At 44.7% G+C, this 18,607-nt stretch overlaps 1 protein-coding gene across 8 annotated transcripts in view; it reads left to right on the forward strand.

The window, feature by feature from the left end:
* Positions 1-18,607, forward strand: part of LOC140420826 (pleckstrin homology domain-containing family G member 1-like) — a 293,588-nt gene that overhangs the window by 61,097 nt on the left and 213,884 nt on the right. For 4 of the 8 annotated variants that reach the window (XM_072504903.1, XM_072504922.1, XM_072504909.1 and 1 more), the window contains exon 1: positions 2,063-2,285. The exons of the other annotated variants lie outside the window; for them this stretch is intronic. The gene's annotated coding sequence lies outside the window, so the exon portion shown is untranslated. Of the gene's footprint in view, positions 1-2,062; positions 2,286-18,607 lie in introns of those variants that run through there. 8 annotated transcript variants of the gene reach the window in all.

Genomic DNA, 18,607 nt, shown 5'->3' on the forward strand with positions numbered 1-18,607 from the left:
CTCTGGAGCCTCCCCGCCAGTGACTGCAGGAACACGTCGCACCTACGGAAGTCCCCTTTCATTTGCTCAATCAACCTGCTCAAATTTTGTTTATGAAGCTGACCCCAGTCCCTTGTCACTTGCATCCCCAGGTACCTAAAACTCCCTGCCACCACTTTGAACGGCATCTCCCTCAGTCTCCTCTCCTGCCTCCTTGCCTGGGTCGCAAAAACCTCACTCTTGCCCATATTCAGTTTGTAATCTGAGAACCGACCAAATTCCTGCGGCCTTTCCTACTTACCAACCCTTCGGCTCGTTGCCTCTCCACGATTGTGCTCCCAAAACCTCCCATTCAAATTCCCACTATCAACATTCTGGGTGTTACCATTGACCAGAAACTGAACTGGAATAGCCATATAAATACTGTGGCTACAGGATCAGGTCATGGGCTAGGTATTCTGCACAGTGTAAATCACCTCCTGACTCTCCAGAGCCTGTCCACCATCTACAAGGCGCAAGTCAGGAGTGTGCTGGAGCAAGGACACTCAAGAAGCTCGATAACATCCAAGTCAAAACAGCCAGCTTGATTGGCAACCCATCCACCAGAATAAACATTCACTCGATCCACCACCAGCGCAGAGTGAACGGTGTACAATCTACAAGATACCCTACAGCAACTCAACAAGGCATTTTTGACAGCATCTTCCAAACCTGTGATCTCTACCAGCAGGAAGGACAAGGACAAGGTCAAGGGTGGCAGAACCTGGGAACACCACCACCTGTAGGTTCCCTCCAAGTCACACATCACTCAGACTTGGAATTATTGTCACCATTCCTTCACTGTCACCGAGTCCAAATTCTGGAAATCCCTTCCTAACAGCACTGTGGCCGAACCTACACCACATGGACGGCAGCAGTCCAACAAGACAGCCCACCATCACCTTCTGGAGGGCAATGAGGGATGTCCAACTGGCCGAGCTAGCGATGCTCACATCCCATAAAGGAATGTTTTTTATTTTAAAAGGGGGGAATCAGCACGCCAGCTTTTTTTTAATGGTTTTTTGAGCCCACTCATCTCCGTTCAAGGCTGTCGAGGGGGGGGGGGGGTGATTAATCCATTCCTCGATGGAGACGGTTAATGTTGGCGGTGGCTGGGAACAGTGCTGGTTTTGTGTGAGATACCCTACACCCTTTCCCTGTGTGAGCTTCACTGGGGGAGGGGGTGCCTGCTAGGTTTATGGAAGGAGTGAGCTCGCCGACAACAAATACTGACCTGTCATATGGTTTACTTGTTATTATTTATTGGCATTTTATTACTTATTTAACACTCTAACAGACCTTGGGACGTTTACCCAGATGATTTGCATACTTGTTTTGCAACGCATTCCACTCAATCTGACCGCTTTCCGAGTGATTTCCACAGTCTTCTCATTTTTCTTGGGAGCGTGCAATTTCTTATATAAGTTTGGTTGGGGGAGGTGGGGGAATGGAATTCTTCCTACAAAATCTACCTCCCGGCGAGACTTTCCTGCGCCTATTTACATCTGGCGCCTTGTAACCTTGGCAACACATCTGTACTCCAATGCTGAAGTTATATAAAATGCTTTCAGGTCCAGCTGTGTTTGAGTGAAGGTATTTTGTCCTCCCTCCCCCACCAACCCAAAAGAGCAAATCTGAATGCTGGTGTAAGAAGTGGCTGTCTGGCCAGTGCAAGTTGGCGCACATTTGGTGTGGTAACTCGCGGCTTGCCAGTCCCTTTGCGATGTGCCGTGGCTGGGACGGTGAATAGGTGTTTTTGTTCAGGGCAGTGAGTGCACTGCGGCTGAAACATTTGGCGCGGTCTTTTAAAGGTGCTCCCGCTCGTCGCCTCAGCCCAAACAGCAACACCCCCCCCGCCCCCCCAAAGTGGCGGAGATCGACAAGACCTTTTTTTTGTGTGAAAGGAAGGAGAGGGAAATATATATATATATATATATATATGTGTGTGTGTGTAATCGGGACATCTGGTTTCCGCCTGCTGCCAAGAAAAGGAAGGAAGGAAGGGGGTGGGGGCGGGGAAGGGAGAGAAGCTTGTTCAACTACACAAGTTGACTTATTAAAATGTTCTCCGCAAAAGGGGAAGAAAGGGAACCTACTCGGACCGTGTGAGGGGAATGGCCTGACGGACTCACGACGCTGATTAGTAGCCGGGTGATGAGGGTGTGAGGATTCGGATGCAAGCTGAAGCCAGCGGTTCTCAGTTAAATGCCTGGGTCTGCGGCATTTTCCGGAATAGATTCACACGCGAGGCGCCGTCCTTATTAATGGTAGGTGCATTGTTGCAAGGGAATCTGTTGATGTTTTCAGTTACTTTTGGGGAGTGCTCAAGCGGTCTGATTTGAAGGCTGGTAAAGTCCATGGAGCTTGATGCGGCTGAAACATTTCGTTTCCCATTGTAACCGTTGTGGGATTACTCAAATTGCAACAGTGAAACAAACTGCGACATGATGGATGAACAGGCAAATCTTGTTTGACTTTGTCCCATTAGTGAAGAGAAGGCCTTTGAAAGAATCTTCCGCACAGGAACTGGAGTAGGCCATTCGAGGCCATTAGACCATGTACCTCAATTCCATTTATCCACCTTGGCTTCTTATCCCTTAACAGCCAACAAAAATCTATTGATCTCAATATCATAGAATGGAATCATGAAATTCAGGCGGTGCAGAAGGAAAACATTCCGCCATCAAGTCTGCACCGACTCTTTGAAAGAGCACTCTACCCATGTCTACTCACTTGTCCACCCTACCCGATCCCCATACATGCTTGGACTGTGGGAGGAAACCATGGTGCCCAGAGGAAACCCACCCAAACATGGGGAGAAAGTACAAACTCCACACAGCCAGTGACCTAAGGCCAGAATTGAACCCGCCACTGTGCCCCCGATATGTAAGTTTTCAATTGACCAAGGCTTGTAAGCATTAAAGTGAAGTCACCAAGGGCCCAGATGACCATAGGCTACTGTCCACCTTGAAGGAGAGAGCGGACTGGTGGTGATTTAACCTGAGGATCACCATACCTCAATAAAAGTTGGGAAGGTGGGCCTTCATGAATAACCACAGTTGGTACTGGGAATTGAATCCACGCTGTCGTCTTCGCTCTGTATACAAGGCAGCTGTCCAGCCAACTGAGCTAAACCAACCCCCACTTTAATAGCATTACTGGGGAGTGAACTCTAGATTTCCCCACAGCTTTGTGAATATGTGCTTTCTGACTCCAGAATGGCCTCACTCAAACAGGTTTGCCTCCTTTGTCCTGGATTCCCCCACTGGGGAAAATGACCTTTCAACTTTTATAATCATATTGAACACCTTAATTACATTGCCTCTTAATCCTCTATATCCCAAAGGATATAGCCTGGTCTGTGTAATTTATCCTTATAATTTAACCCTTGTAGCCCCAGTATCATTCTGATAAACCTGTACTGACCTCCTCCAAGACAAATATACCCTTTCTAAGGTGCAGTGCCCGGAATTGAGCGGAATACTCTAAATGGGTTCTTATTCTGTTTTATATAACTGTAACGTTTTTGTGTACCAACTCTCTTGGGATAAAGTCTGACATTCCATTAACCTTTTTTAATTATTCTGGTATAGTTTAGATTCTGGTAAGCCAGGGTGTGATTCCACCATCACGTTGTGCCTGGCGCAAAGTCGGGCATGGCGGGAGAATCGCAGGAAAGGCCTAAACGCGAAACCTCACGCAAGTCACCCGACTCATAGGCATGATCCAGATAATGATATTTAAATGAGTCATTAGGTTCGTTTAAAGATGCACAGCCATCTTGACATCATATTCACCAGGCGCACGGTAGACAATGGTGAGGCCTCAACCGGTGCCGATTAGTACTGGTCTCCAAAGCGGGAGACCAGTTGTGATGGCTACTCAGAGGTCTGAAAGGCCTTTGGAGTCCCCCAGATGGCTGCGGACAGGGTAGGGCACCCGGGCAGTGCTCCGGTTAGCTGGCAGTGGTAGCTTGGCACAGCCTGGGTGCCAGGGGCACTACTTGTGTGCCAGGCTGGCAGTGCCATGGTGCCCAGGTGCCAGGTTGGCAATGATAAGGGCTGGGGCTTGAGGTGGCTATGCCCATCAAAGGGGAAGTAAGGGGGGGATGAAGGGTGTGCGGTGAAGGGGGGACTATGAATGGGCCTCATAAATGTTGGGGGGTAAAGGGTGGGTCCTGAAATGGGGGGGGGGTGAAAGGTGGGGGGTCTGAAAAAAGGGCCCCCTCAGCAACCAAATGGCAGGGTGTCCTCACTTGAGGTGGGGTGGGATGGTTAACGCCCATGGCTGTGGGGGGTGGCATTACCCGAGGATTGGAAATCTTCAAGCTCAACTGTAGATCAAGGCACTCTTTCAAAATGGCGTCTTGATCTCTGAGGAGCCGGTTTTGCCGGCAAGCTCTGCTCCCCACTGTTGAAAAAGTTTCTAAGGGCTCAATTCAACTAAATGGTAACAAAGCGCCATAGTGAGCGTGTTTAGCCACATGTTTCCCGGTGCTCGCAACGCCGAAAAACACATGGCTGTCAACACGACTTGCGTTGTATGAGGGGCCTCAGTGGGGAAGGCGCTGCTGAGGCTACACGTAGCCCCGTTTTGTACACCAAGGAGCTCTGATTGCCGGAACTCCCCGTGTAGTGAGAAATTGAGATGCCATTTTTAAATGGCATCCTGCTCTCCGAGACCCATGAAGCAATTTTCCACCCCACCCAAATACACTATGGGAGTGTCCCTGGCCCCCCCGCCGCATTCTCCCCCCCCCCCAACACCCACATAGGGCACCCCTAGCCTGATCGTGCACCCAAAAAATGCCTGCATTGTCAGTGCCTTGGCACCTTGTCAGTGCCAACCAGGCACCCTGGCAGTGCCCAAACCAGCTGGCAATGCCACCCAGGAAGTGGCAGGTTGGTGGCACCACCCTGCCCAAAGGACATGCAGCTGGGGCCTCGGATCCCCTGGGAGACCTCACAAGTGCCGTTCCATCTGGTCCCCATTTGTGAGGACCAGTGCTGAACGGTGCTTGCCCAAGTTCTGAGAGGCGAAGGGGGTGAATCCCAAAGCCTCAGGGTCCTCGGGAATCTGTCCATTAGAGTGAAGCTAACTGGCTCGCTCTAATATGCAGATATGCTGAAAAGTGGTTCCGCCCACAATGGGCGGGATTTATATCGCAATGTCTTGCGAGATGGCATTGGATCTCGTGAGGTGTTTCGAGCCGGTAAATATTGGGAGCAGGGTCTTCTACCTTTTATCGGCCACGCTGCGCCGCGGCAAGCTGCTTTTCAGGCGCAGTGTGGCCGTTGGATTGCGCCATAAGTGTGGGATAGACTGGGGACAAGCTCCCCAAGGCCCCAAAAAACGACAATGTGTGGGTGAATACCAGTCTCGATCTCACCAAAAAAGTGGACGGGAAACACCCTGCCAAACCCGCCAAGGATGACACTTACAGATTTTTGGGTTGAATCGCGCCCCCATTGTCCTAGATTCTGTTATTTGTTTGTATGTGATGATGGCACAAAACAGAATAAATAAGGCTTTTCCAGTACTTCCATCTTAAAACTAGCATGTGGCTGCTCTGGGTGTTAATGATCGCCTGATGGTGCTTAAGCTTCCACTGTACCGCTACAGGCAAGCAACGCTCATCACTATCATGACGATGAAGTCAAGGATAAATTCTGTAATAACCTCCACTTCTTGATTGATACTGTGCCAAAGTCCGACAAACTAATTATTTTTGATGACTTCAACACAAGAGTTGGTGTAGATCACTTGGCACGGGGGGGGGGGATGATCGGAAGAAACCGAGTTGGCAGTTATAAGAGCAATGTTCTCCTCCTGCTGAAGATACGTGCTGAGCATGAACTCTTGATCACTAAGGTTCGATGATAAACAATGAAGTAATCCAGAAACTGCTGGAGGAGAAATATCTGCACGGTTTATATCAATGAATATTCATCATTGTCCAAGCTCAACATCTATCCAAACACTCACAGGACTGTCCAAAGCAAACTCCGAGAGATGCAAGATACTTGGCTGAATCAAAAAGCAAACAAGCTTCAGTCAAATTGACTTCAAAGACTGGAAGATGTGCTCGAATGCTCTGAAATCTGTCCATTAAACGGTGCCACAAATCGATTATCATAAAAACTGCATCTAGTTCACCAATGATCTTTGCGGAAGGGAATATGCCGTCTCTTACATGTGACTCCAGACCCACAGCAATGTGGTTGATTTTTTAAGTACCCTCTGAAATGGCCTAGCAAGCTACTCAGTTATGTCAATCTGCTACAAAGTTGACAAAAAGGAATGAAAACTGCCCCCCCAATGGCACTGTGGGTGTATATACACCACATGGACTGCAGCGGTTCAGGAAAGCGGCTCATCACCACTGTCTCAATGGCAATTAGGATGGAGAATAAAAATATTGACCTCGCCAGCGATGCATATGTTGCGTGAAAGAATGAAAAAAAAAATCTACTGGTGCATCACCAATCCAGTACCGATGGGTCAACACTACTCATGTAAAAAGCCCAAATTCTAGAAAGATGGGCAGAGCACTTTAACCACAGCCGCAGATGGCTTTCATCCATCAATGAAGAAACAAGCAAAATGTTGCCACATGTTTCCATCAACTGCTCTCTTGATGGCCGTCCCACACTGGTAGAAACAACAAACACAATCAGACTCCTGTCTAGTGGCAAAGCTCCCAATGTGCTATCCCTACAAGGCTGAAGGTCAATGCCTGGTAAAGAAGCTCACTGAACTCTTCCAGTCTACATGGGAGCAAGGAACCATCCCGCAAGAATACAAAAATACCTCCGTTGTCTTATCTGTACAAGCAGAAAGGAAGTCATCAATCTTGTGACAATCATGGAAGAATCTTACTCCTCTCTGTTGTCAGTTTAATCTTCATCAAGATCCTTCTGAACTGGTGAAGTTCAACATCTCAACCAGGGTCTACTGCCAGAGAGTCAGCACAATTTCAGAAAAGTGATACCGTGTTTGCAGTTGGATAGCTCCAGGAGAAATGCCAAAATCAGAACATGGATCTCTACACCATGTTGGGCGGCACGGTGGCACAGTGGTTATCACTGCTGCCTCGCAGCTCCACGGACCCGGGTTCAATTCCGGCCCCGGGTGACTGTGTGGAGTTTGCACTTTCTCCGCGTGTCTGCATGTGTTTCCTCCGGGTGCTCTGGTTTCCTCCCATAGTACAAAGATGTGCAGGTTAGGTGGATTGGCCATGCTAAATTGCCCTTTAGTGTCCAAAAGGTTAGGTCGGGTTACTGGGTTATGGGAATAGGGTGGAGGCATGGCCTTAAGTGCGGTGTTCTTTCCAAGGGCTGGTGCAGACTCGATGGGCCGAATGGCCTCCTTCTGCACTGTAAATTCTATGAGATGTTTGTTGACCGTACTGAGACCTTTGACACAGTCAGCCGTAAGGGCCTTTGAAAAGTATTTTTTTAAATTTAGAGTGAGAAATCTTAATTCTTTACCCGTCAGTCTGGCCTCAATAAAACTCGAGATGGATTTGCAGGCATAGCATTAGTTATTTTTATTTGACTTGCAAGTCTAATTCGTTTCTCACAGACACAGGACACAGAACCAGTCTCCTGGACCCTTGGAAAACGAATGAAGAAGGAGACAAAGGGGTTTCTGCAAATACATTCAAATGGCATCAAGTTTCACATACACGATTCCCATAGGTCATCCTATACCCCTCCTGACCTGGCCATACATCCTGATTGGCTCACTTCTCATCCCTTCCTCTGGCCTCCCATTACCCAGCATCCTTTTCTCCTCCTTAGCTGGACACCCCTCCCCCTTGCTTTGCCATGCATTCTGAAATCCTTTGTCTGTGAACTAATAAAATCAGACCGGCCTATCTACATTACAGTAACTAATATCTCTAAAGTAACTATTTTATAACACATTCGTCAAGATTACCCCATTATTGTTTTCCAATAAAGGGGCAATTTAGTGTGGCCAATTTACCTACCCTCACATCTTTGTGGGAGTGAGACCCACACAGGCACGGGGAGAATGTGCAAACTCCACAAGGACAATGACCTGGGGCCGGGATCGAACCCAGGCACTAGGCGCCATGAGGCAGCAGTGCTAACCATTGCACCACCGTGCCGCCCAGTGCCTTAGGAAAGTAATGGAGAAATTTGGCTTTCCTGAGAAATTCATCACAATGTATTGACAATTCCATGAAGGGATGCTTGTGTGTCTTGGATGATGATGATTCTTTTGACCCAGTGTCAGTTATTAATGGAGTTTGTGATGAGTGTAGGAATTTCAGATATATTGTATTATATGTATTTGGTGCAGAAAGGGTTAAAAGCCTGAGTTAGTGTGTGACTGCTGCAGTCACGTTTTTAAAACTCCTGGTTTGGAACACTGCCAAGTTTTGTGGCTACTAAAGGGATAATTAAAGCATCATAAAAGTTGGCTAATGGAATTTTGTTTATATACAGACGGTTCCCTGGGCAGTGGATAATTGAAGACATTGGGCTGGATTCTCCGATGTCGGGAGTTCCTGACGGCGTGGGGCTGCCCACAATGGGAAACCTCATTGGTTGGCTGGCGAGACTGAGAACACCACCCATATGTTTAGCTTTAGTAAGATGGTGTAGTTAATGGGAGGAGCCAGGGATTGAAGCAGTTAGGTGTTGAGTTTCAGTTCCTGGAAAAAAGGAGTTGAGATTGGGGTCATGAACAGACAAGTAGCTTTTTCCCTCATGCTGGGAAGTTAAACACTTTGACACAGGCAAGGAACTGCAAGCTGGTTCCTTTCTCTCAAAATGGTTTATCCAAGACATGTCTTTACAGCAAGAATCCTGGTTTGGCTAACTGCATTTAAAAGTAGATTTTGACCTGAGATGGATTTGTTTGAGTTGAGATCAAAGATAGCAGTTGGGATTTAATGGTTCATTGTCATTGTTAAGCATTGTTTAAGGGTAATTGTAAGCTATTTTCTTGTATGATGTTAAAGTTATTTTAATCCTTTTTCGTAATAAAGTATGTTTTAATATGCCATATTGCACTTGAAAACACTCCTGGGGTGAAGTATCCTTTACTCACAGTCTTATAAATTAAATTAAATATTGGGGTTTCCGTCCAGTATCCTAGCTACTGTTGGGGTCTGGTCTGGGATCGTAATAAGTTAAACAGGGCTATGTGCTAGTGGCAACCCATTTCAGCATGTTGTTCTCCGCCATGCTCTATGATGCCTTCCATTTTGGTAATATTGGCACGGTAGCATAGTGATTAGCACAATTGCTTCACAGCTCCAGGGTCCCAGGTTCGATTCCCGGCTTGGGTCACTGTCTGTGCGGAGTCTGCATGTTCTCCCTGTGTGTGCGTGGGTTTCCTCTGGGTGCTCCGGTTTCCTCCCAGAGTCCAAAGATGTGCAGGTTAGGTGGACTGGCCATGCTAAATTGTCCTTAGTGTCCAAAATTGCCCTTAGTGTTGGGTGGGGTAACTGGGTTATGGGGATAGGGTGGAGGTGTGCAGTTGGGAAGGGTGCTGTACACTAGCTGCCGGTTCAATACTGGACATGTAATGTGACATGAACTTGTTCTTCAATGCACGTGATAACTTCAGCCTTACGATCAACATGAAGAAAATGGAAGTCAAGTACCAGCCAGCTCCAGGAAAGCCCTATCTTGGGGCCCAAGTTTTCAGTCCATGACCAGAACCTGCCAGCCGTGGATACGTTTACTTATCTTGCCAGCACAATCTCTCAAACTGTCTACATTGGTGACGAGACACAAGCAAGAATTGCTAAAGCAAGTGCACCCTTTGGCAGACTTCAAACATCAATCTGAGAACAAAGAGAGTAAGTTTACCTTTTAAATTAATCTATAGACCAATAGACCTTCCCAATGTAGTCATGCGAAGAAACTCAATCACTTTCACTTGAGCTGCCTTCGGAAGCCTCTGAAGACCAGATGGCAGAACAAAATACCATAAACTGAGGTGCTCCCACAAGCTGGCATGCCAAGCATCACACCATATTGAGACAAGTCACAACTGAGATGGGCTGGTCATGTGGCCAGAATGCCCGATACTTGTTTACCAAAGCAAATCTTCGATGGAGAACTTGAGCCTGAGGTTTGGTCTAATGGTGGTCAGATGAAAGCGCTACAAGGACACTCTGAAGGCTTCACTTAGGAATTTTGATATCGAATTCAAGTCTTGAAAGCAGCTCATCCACCAGCAATATACAAAATGGTGCAGCATCCTTCGAAAGCAAGGGCATATCAGGGGGAGAGGGATAATGTGGGGAGAAGAAATCCCCAGTCAGCAACTCGTTCAAAACTCAATCGTCTGCGGTGTCCTATCCTATTTGCAGCAGAACCTTTAGGTTGGCCTTAGTGGTCACCTACCCACCCACCCACCGTAGCCCTACCAAATACCTAGGATGATGAATATGGTCCTTCACCTTGAAGGACACACAATAAAGTATGGTATCCAGAATTGGACACAACGGGCGGGATTTACCAAGTAACCCACTGGGGTGTTTCGCTGAGGGGGGAGGTGGCCTGCTATTGGCCGGCGGCAGGTTCTTCTGGTCCTGCTGTTGTCTACAGTGTTTGCCATTTACACTCCTTTCTGCCTGGAAACCCATGGCGGGGGTGCGCTGTCGGCGGGACCGGTAGATCCCGCTGGCATGAACGGCTGGAAAATCTCGCCCAACATTCCAGCTGAGGTCTAACCAGTGATTTATTAAAGTTTCCCATATCTTTGTCACACCTCAATCAGATCAACCATGATTTACTGAATGGCGCAGCAGGCCCAAGAAGCCAAATTGGCCACTTCTCCTCATTTTGTATATTTCAATATTGTTGCTTTTGTAGAGCTTGTCTTTTCCGACAGTATGTGTTTGCACACTAAATCTCTTGTGACTATTTCAAAGACTTCCCCTGCAACAGATGTTAAATTTACTGTTCTGTACGTATGACCTTGTCCCTGTTCCAGATATCACCTAACAAGTAAAAGATTTGAAAGGTTTATACATTAAGAATGTTCAAATTGGTCAATAAAAATGTTATGGCTATAGAAAGAACACTGGAAAGTTATCTAACAAAAGCGATTAAAAATAAAAAGATACACTCTTTCAAAACCAGACCTCTAAAAACTGTATGGGTATGCCGCGAACATTTTAAAATTTTACTCAATTAAAATTAACTTAACTGGATACTTTAGTTTGGCACTGCATGGTGCCAGACATGTTATCCCCTTTGCTGCTTGTGTGCCAATTCGATCCCACTCTCCAAGCAACCTTTGACCCCACCCGGATTGGCCTAAACTGCCCATTGTTCAGAACGCCCAATCCAAAATCTGACAAAATCCGGCATGGTCTCGGTTTTGAGACTGCCGGTTTTGAGAGAGTGTATCTGTATTTTCAATTTCATATTATTAATGTACATTGTCATGTGAGAGTACCTTTGAGAAATGGGTGTTTACAAATGGGTGTGTATATAAGTATCTGTAGTGAGAGTGCCTTTAAGAAATGGGTGTTTATTACTGCAGTGATGCCAGAGTGTGGGTGGAGCTGGGCTGTCTCAGCTTTTTACTTTTGTTTTGGGCTGTTTGCTGCAGGGTGTGTTTTCGTTTCGTTTTCAGAGCTGGAGTCACAGCCAGAAGGTGTATGAATCTCTCTCTGTAATCTAAAGACTGTAAATCGCTCCTGGTGATTTAAAACTAATAACAGTAGTGACTTTAACCTGATGTGCTTCTGGTAAAAGGTGTTTTAAGTCTTATGGATATTAAAAGGAAAGCTTAAAGGATTACTTAGTGTTATATTCTTTGGGGGTTGTATTTGAATTAGTGGTTGCTAAGATGTTCACTGTATGTTTTAAAAGGGTTAACATGAGTTCATAGAATAAACATTGTTTTGTCATTGAATACTTTTCCATTTCTGCTGTACCACACCTGTAGAGTGGGCTGTGTGCTCCCCATACCACAATCTAGTAAAAGTTGTGGGTCAGGTGAACTCCATGATACACTTTGGGGTTCTCTAAACCCTGGCCCATAACAAATTGGGGGCTTGAGGGGGGATAAAAGTCTATTGATTGGATTGACTTAGTGAACTTAATGACAGTGAGGGGTGAGCATATTGTGGGTGCTTTTCAGGTGTGGTATTTTAGTTTAAGTAGGGAGTGTGTTGTGGACAATGGCTCTTTCAGAGGCTCAGAAGTTTTTGGAGGTGGAGACGGTCACACGCAGTACCTTACGGACAGAGACTAAAAGCAGACTGTTAGATTTGGCAAAAACATTGCAGTTAACATTACCTGACAAAATGCGAAAAGATGACGTACTTATGGCGGTGGCTAAGCATTTAAAGTTGCCTGAGACACAGTTTGACTCATTGGAAATAGCAAAAATTCAGTTACAAATTAAACAAATGGAACATGAGAAAGAATTAAAGCAGCTTGAATGTGAAAGAGAGAGAGAGGAAAAAGAAAAAGAGAAAGAGAGAGAGAGGAAAAAGAGAGAGAAGAAAGGAAAACAGAAAGAATAGCCCTAGCAGAACAAAAAGAAAGAGAAAGGGAGATACAGATCAGGGATAAAGATAAAGAGATAGAGTTTGAACTTCAGAAGATGGCAATTAAACATGACAGTCAGTTAAAATTGGCAGCCGTAAAGGGAAACGTACAGTTGGTAGATAGTGATAAAGAGCGTGATAGTCGAAGGCTTGGTGGGGATCTATTTAAATACGTCCAAGCATTGCCAAGGTTTGATGAGAAGGAGGTAGAAGCCTTTTTCATTTCATTTGAGAAGGTAGCTAAACAAATGAAATGGCCACAGGAGATGTGGGTATTACTGATTCAAACCAAGCTGGTAGGTAGGGCTAGTGAAGTGTATGCATCATTATCAGAGGAGGTATCTGAGTTGTATGAGGAGGTGAAAAAAATCCATTTTTGATGCATATGAACTAGTGCCTGAAGCCTACAGACAAAGGTTTAGAAATTTAAGGAAAGAATTTGGTCAAACATACATGGCGTTTGAAAGGACCAAACAGAGTAATTTTGATAGGTGGATAAGGGCTTTGAAAGTAGACCAAACGTATGAAGCTGTCAGAGAAATTATACTTTTAGAGGAGTTTAAAAATGCAATTCCTGATGTAGTGAGAACTCATCTGGAGAACAGAGGGTTAAAACTGCGAGATAGGCAGCAGAAATGGCAGATGATTATGAATTAGTTCATTAATCAAAGCTTGGTTTCCGACATCGGTTTCAGCCTGTGAAGGATAGAAACTGGGGACATGAGAAATACTCAAGTGGTAAAGGTAAAGGTGATCTGATGGGAGATAATAAGGAGAGTGTACCTCAGATTAAAAAAGAAATCCAGGAGGGTGGAAAATAAATGAAAAATGTCAAATGTTTTCACAGTAATAAACCAGGCCATGTAAAGTCACAGTGTTGGTGGTTGAAGAAAAGCACTGGGAAGGCTGATGTGGTAAAACAGGATAAGACAATGGGGTTTGTTAAAGTGGTAAAGGAAAGCCCAAGAGAAGCGAAGGATTGTACAGCCTGATCAAGAGGTGATTGATAAGAAGGTGCCAGATCTCTTTCAAGAATTTACTTGCGTGGGTAAAGTTTACTCATGTGTATCAGGAGGAGCAGGTAAAGAAGTCACAATTTTATGAGATACGGGAGCTAGTCAGTCTTTAATGGTAAGAGATGAGGAGTTATGTAGTTTGGGAAGAATGTTGCCAGAAAAGATGGTAATATGTGGAATTCAGGGTGAGAGGAGTAGTGTTCCATCATATAAGGTAAGGTTGGAAAGTCCAGTGAAGAGTGGTGAAGTGGTAGTAGGAGTAATAGATAAACTATCTTGTCCAGGAATACAGTTTATCTTGGGTAATGATTTGGCTGGATCGCAGGTGGGAGTGATGCCTACTGTGGTTGATAAGCCAGTGGAAAATCAGACAACTGAAGTGTTGAAGGATGAATATCCTGGGATTTTTCCGGATTGTGTAGTAACAAGGTCGCAAAATCACAGGTTAAGCCAAGAGGAGAAATCAAAGAGTGAAGATGAAGTTGAAGTGCAATTATCAGGAACGATTTTTGATCAGATGGTTGAAAAAGAACAAGAACAGGTGGAGGATGAGGCGGATATTTTTAGTTCAGGAAAATTGGCAGAGTTACATCAAAACGATGTAGAAGTAAAACGGATATATCAGAAAGCATACACGGAAGAGGAATCTGAGTGGATACCAGAGTGTTATTACCGTAAAAGTAATGTCTTGATGAGAAAATGGAGACCTTTACATATGCAGGCGGATGAAAAGTGGGCAGAAGTTCATCAAGTAGTATTGCCGGTAGGGTATAGAAAGGAGGTGTTGTGAGTTGCACATGAGGTACCAGTGGGTACCATTTGGGAATAAGGAAAACTCAAGCTAAAATCCAGAAACATTTTTATTGGCCTGGACTACATAAAGATGTAGTTAAATTTTGTCAATCATGTCACACATGTCAAGTGATAGGGAAACCTCAAGCAGTGATAAAACCAGCACCCTTAATACCCATTCCAGCATTTGAGGAACCTTTTACAAGGGTCCTAATTGATTGCGTAGGACCGCTTCCTAAAACAAAAAGTGGGAATCAATATCTGTTGACTAGAATGGATGTGTCTACTAGGTTTCCAGAGGCCATTCCAGTACGTAATATTACAGCTAAAAAGATTGTGGAGGTGTTACTTAAATTCTTTACTAGATATGGACTACCCACAGAAATACAATCAGATCAAGGATCAAATTTTACCTCAAGGTTATTCAAAGAAGTTATGGATAGCTTAGGAATAAAACAATTTAAATCAACTGCGTACCATCCAGAATCGCAGGGAGCGTTAGAAAGGTGGCATCAGACATTAAAGACAATGTTGAGGGCTTATTGTCAAGATTATCCAGAGGATTGGGATAAAGGAATTCCATTCGTACTGTTTGCAATTAGGGATGCACCTAATGAGTCAACCAAATTCAGGCCTTTTGAACTAATCTTTGGTCATGAGGTAAGAGGACCACTTAAATTGATTAAGGAAAAATTGGTGAGTGAGAAATCGGAAATTGCATTATTGGATTACGTGTTAAATTTCAGGGAACGATTAAGTAGAGCAGGTGAATTGGCTAGATAGCACTTAAAAGTTGCACAAAATGTGATGAGACGGGTAGCGGACAAGAAATCCAAAGTTTGTAGTTTTGCCAGTGGAGATAAAGTTTTGGTGTTGTTACCAGTGGTAGGAGAGCCTTTGAAAGCTAGGTTTTGTGGACCTTATCAGATTGAAAGGAAATTAGGTGAGGTGAATTGTGTGGTAAAAACACCAGATAGAAGGAAGGCTCACCGAGTGTGTCATGTGAATATGCTTAAAAGGTACTTTGAAAGGGAAGGAGAGAAAAAGGAGGAGGTTTTAATGATTCTAACTCAAAGTGACGAACCAAATCCAGATGACTGTGAATTTGACATACCTCAAATTAAATTGGAAAACGAGGATGTTCTTAAAAATTGGGATAAATTGTTGAGTTACCTTCCAGAGGAAAAACGGACTGACCTGAAAGAGTTATTGATATCACATGGGCATATTTGTGGAGATAAATTGGGAAGTACTAAAATGGCTATACATGATGTAGATGTGGGAAATGCTGTTCCAATCAAACAATATCCATACAGACTTAACCCTTTAAAATTAGCACAGTTTAACGAAGAGATTGAGAGTATGCTTAAAAATGGCACAATTGAAGTGGGTTGCAGCCAATGGAGCTCACCCATCGTGATGGTACCTAAACCAGACGGTACCCAGCGGTTGTGTGTGGACTATAGAAAGGTTAATGCGGTTACTAGAACGGATTCTTATCCTATCCCACGTTTGGAGGATTGCATTGAGAAAGTGGGACAATCAGCTTTTATTTCCAAACTGGATTTACTTAAAGGTTACTGGCAGGTACTTTTATCCGAAAGGGCGAAGGAGATTTCAGCTTTTGTGACTCCAGATGGTATATGCCAATTCAAAGTTATGCCATTTCGCATGAAAAATGCCCCAGCCACATTTCAACGGTTAACGAACAAAGTTGTTTCAGGATTACCCAATTGTGTGATATATATCGACGATCTGGTAGTTTTCAGCCAGACATGGAAAGAACATTTAAAACATCTAATGGAGTTATTCGATCGACTTCAGGAGGCGGGTTTGGTGATAAACCTAGCCAAAAGTGAATTTGGAAAAGCCCAAGTCACTTTCCTTGGTCATACAATCGGACAGGGTCGAATGGTCACACAGGATGTGAAACTAACAGTTATTGAGGAGTTTCCGATACCCTCAAGACGAAGGGAAATAATGCGATTTCTTGGCATGAGTGGATTTGATCGAACATCTGTGCAAATGTTTTGTAGCGTGGTTGCGCCACTGATGGACTTGGTGAAGAAACGTCGAAAATTTCAGTGGACAGCAGACTTTCAACAGGCATTTGACGGCCTGAAAGCTGTGATAACCAATGCTCCTGTGTTGGAGAATTACAAGGGATTCTGTGATCAGATTGAACTAAAGTATCTGAATTTAAAGAGAAATGCCGAGGCGTAGAGAAATGGATGGATCGTGCAGAGACCTTCTTGTTCAAAGAGACTGTCAATCGAGAAGGAATTTCAGTTGGAGGAAGAAAAACAAAAAAAAAATGGACTATATTATTATACCTGTTTGCGTGTGTTGTTTTTTGAAACAAAAAAGTATATTTGCTGTGTGAATTTCTTAAAGGATAGTGAAAAGGTGAAAATGAAACCGTCTTGAAGTTTATGGTTTATTTTTTTTCTTGGGGGGAGGTGTCATGTGAGAGTACCTTTGAGAAATGGGTGTTTATAAATGGGTGTGTACATATGTATCTGTATTGAGAGTACCCTTAAGAAATGAGTGTTTATTACTGCAGTGATGTCAGAGAGTGGGTGGGGCTGGGGTGTCTGTCAGCTTTTTACTTTTGTTTTAGGCTGTTTGTTGCAGGGTGTGTTTTAGTTTCATTTTCAGAGCAGGATAGCTGCAGTCACAGCCAGAAGGTGTGTGAATCTCTCTCTGTAATCTAAAGACTGTGAATTGATCCTGGTGATTTAAAACTAATAACAGTAGTGACTTTAACGTGATGTGCTTCTGGTAAAAGGTGTTTTAAGTCTTATGGATGTTAAAAGGAAAGCTTAAAGGATTACTTAGTGTTGTATTCTTTGGGGGTTGTATTTGAATTAATGGTTGCTAAGCTGTTCATTGTATGTTTTAAAAAGGTTAACTTAAGTTCATAGAATAAATATTGTTTTGCTTTCAAAAATACTTTTCCATTTCTGCTGTACCACACCTGTAGAGTAGGCCGTGTGCTCCCCATACCGCAATGTAATAAAAGTTGTGGGTCAGGTGAACTCCATGATACACTTTGGGGTTCTCTAAACCCTGGCCCATAACAACATTATGTGACTGGTACCGGGTATGAGGGACTTCAGCTATGGGGAGAGACTGAAGAAGAGGGGATTGCTGTCCTTAGAGCTGAAAAGACTACTTCACAGCTCCAGGGTCCCAGGTTAGATTCCTGCTTGGGTCACTGTCTGTGCAGAATCTGCACGTTCTCCACATTGTAGCCAGTTAAAGTGGCTAACTCCCGATTAGAATGGCCAAATCCCGATTTAAAATGGCAAACGGAAGAGGCTGATGGGAAAATCTGCCAACAGGGGCGAGATTCTCCGACCCCCCGCCGGGTCGGAGAATCGCCGGGGGCTGGCGTGAATCCCGCCCCCGCCGGTCGCCGAATTCTCCGGCACCGGATATTCGGCGGGGCGGGAATCGCGCCGCGCCAGTTGGCGGGTCCCCCCCCAGCTTTGAATCCCACAGGCTCAGAACCCATACGAAAGGCTATTCATTTCCCTGACCTGGTGGGCCATTTCCAAAGTGAAGTATTGGCCTGTTAGTTGTAGGAGGTAGCTTAGAAGTAGAATTAATGTATAAGTATTGATTACTGTATATAATAAATGTGCGTTGATTTAACTCTTACTAAGCGGTGTGTTGGATTATTGATCATTACTCGGACTTGAACCACGTGGCGGTATCAGAAAGATACCTGTCGACTCAAGTGCAAAGGTGATAGAGCAAGAGCAATTAAACTAAGGCTAAAACGAGCAACAACGTGTCTGCGTGGGTTTCCTCCGAGTGCTCCGGTTTCCTCCCACAATCCAAAGATGTGCAGGTTAGGTGGATTGGCCATGATAAATTGCCCTTTGTTTCCAAAAAAGGTTGGGTGGGGTTATTGAGTTATGGGGATTGGGTGGAGACTTACGTGGGGTACTTTTTCCAAGGGCTGGTGCAGACCCGATGTGCCGAATGGCCTCCTTCTGCACTATAAATTCTATGATATGACTAAGAGGAGAACAGAAAATACTGGACAATCTCAGCCGGTCTGACAGCCTCTGTGGAGAGGAAAGGGAGCTCACGTTTCGAGTCTGGATGACTCTTTGTCAAAGCTATAGAAACTGGAAATAGGGTCAGATTTATACTGTAGTGGGGAGGGGGATGGAGCTGTGTGTCTCTTCTCACCCCCCCACTCCAATTACATCTGTGCCGT

This window comes from Scyliorhinus torazame, chromosome 1 (assembly GCF_047496885.1).
Source record: "Scyliorhinus torazame isolate Kashiwa2021f chromosome 1, sScyTor2.1, whole genome shotgun sequence".
Taxonomy (NCBI): Eukaryota; Metazoa; Chordata; class Chondrichthyes; order Carcharhiniformes; family Scyliorhinidae; genus Scyliorhinus; species Scyliorhinus torazame.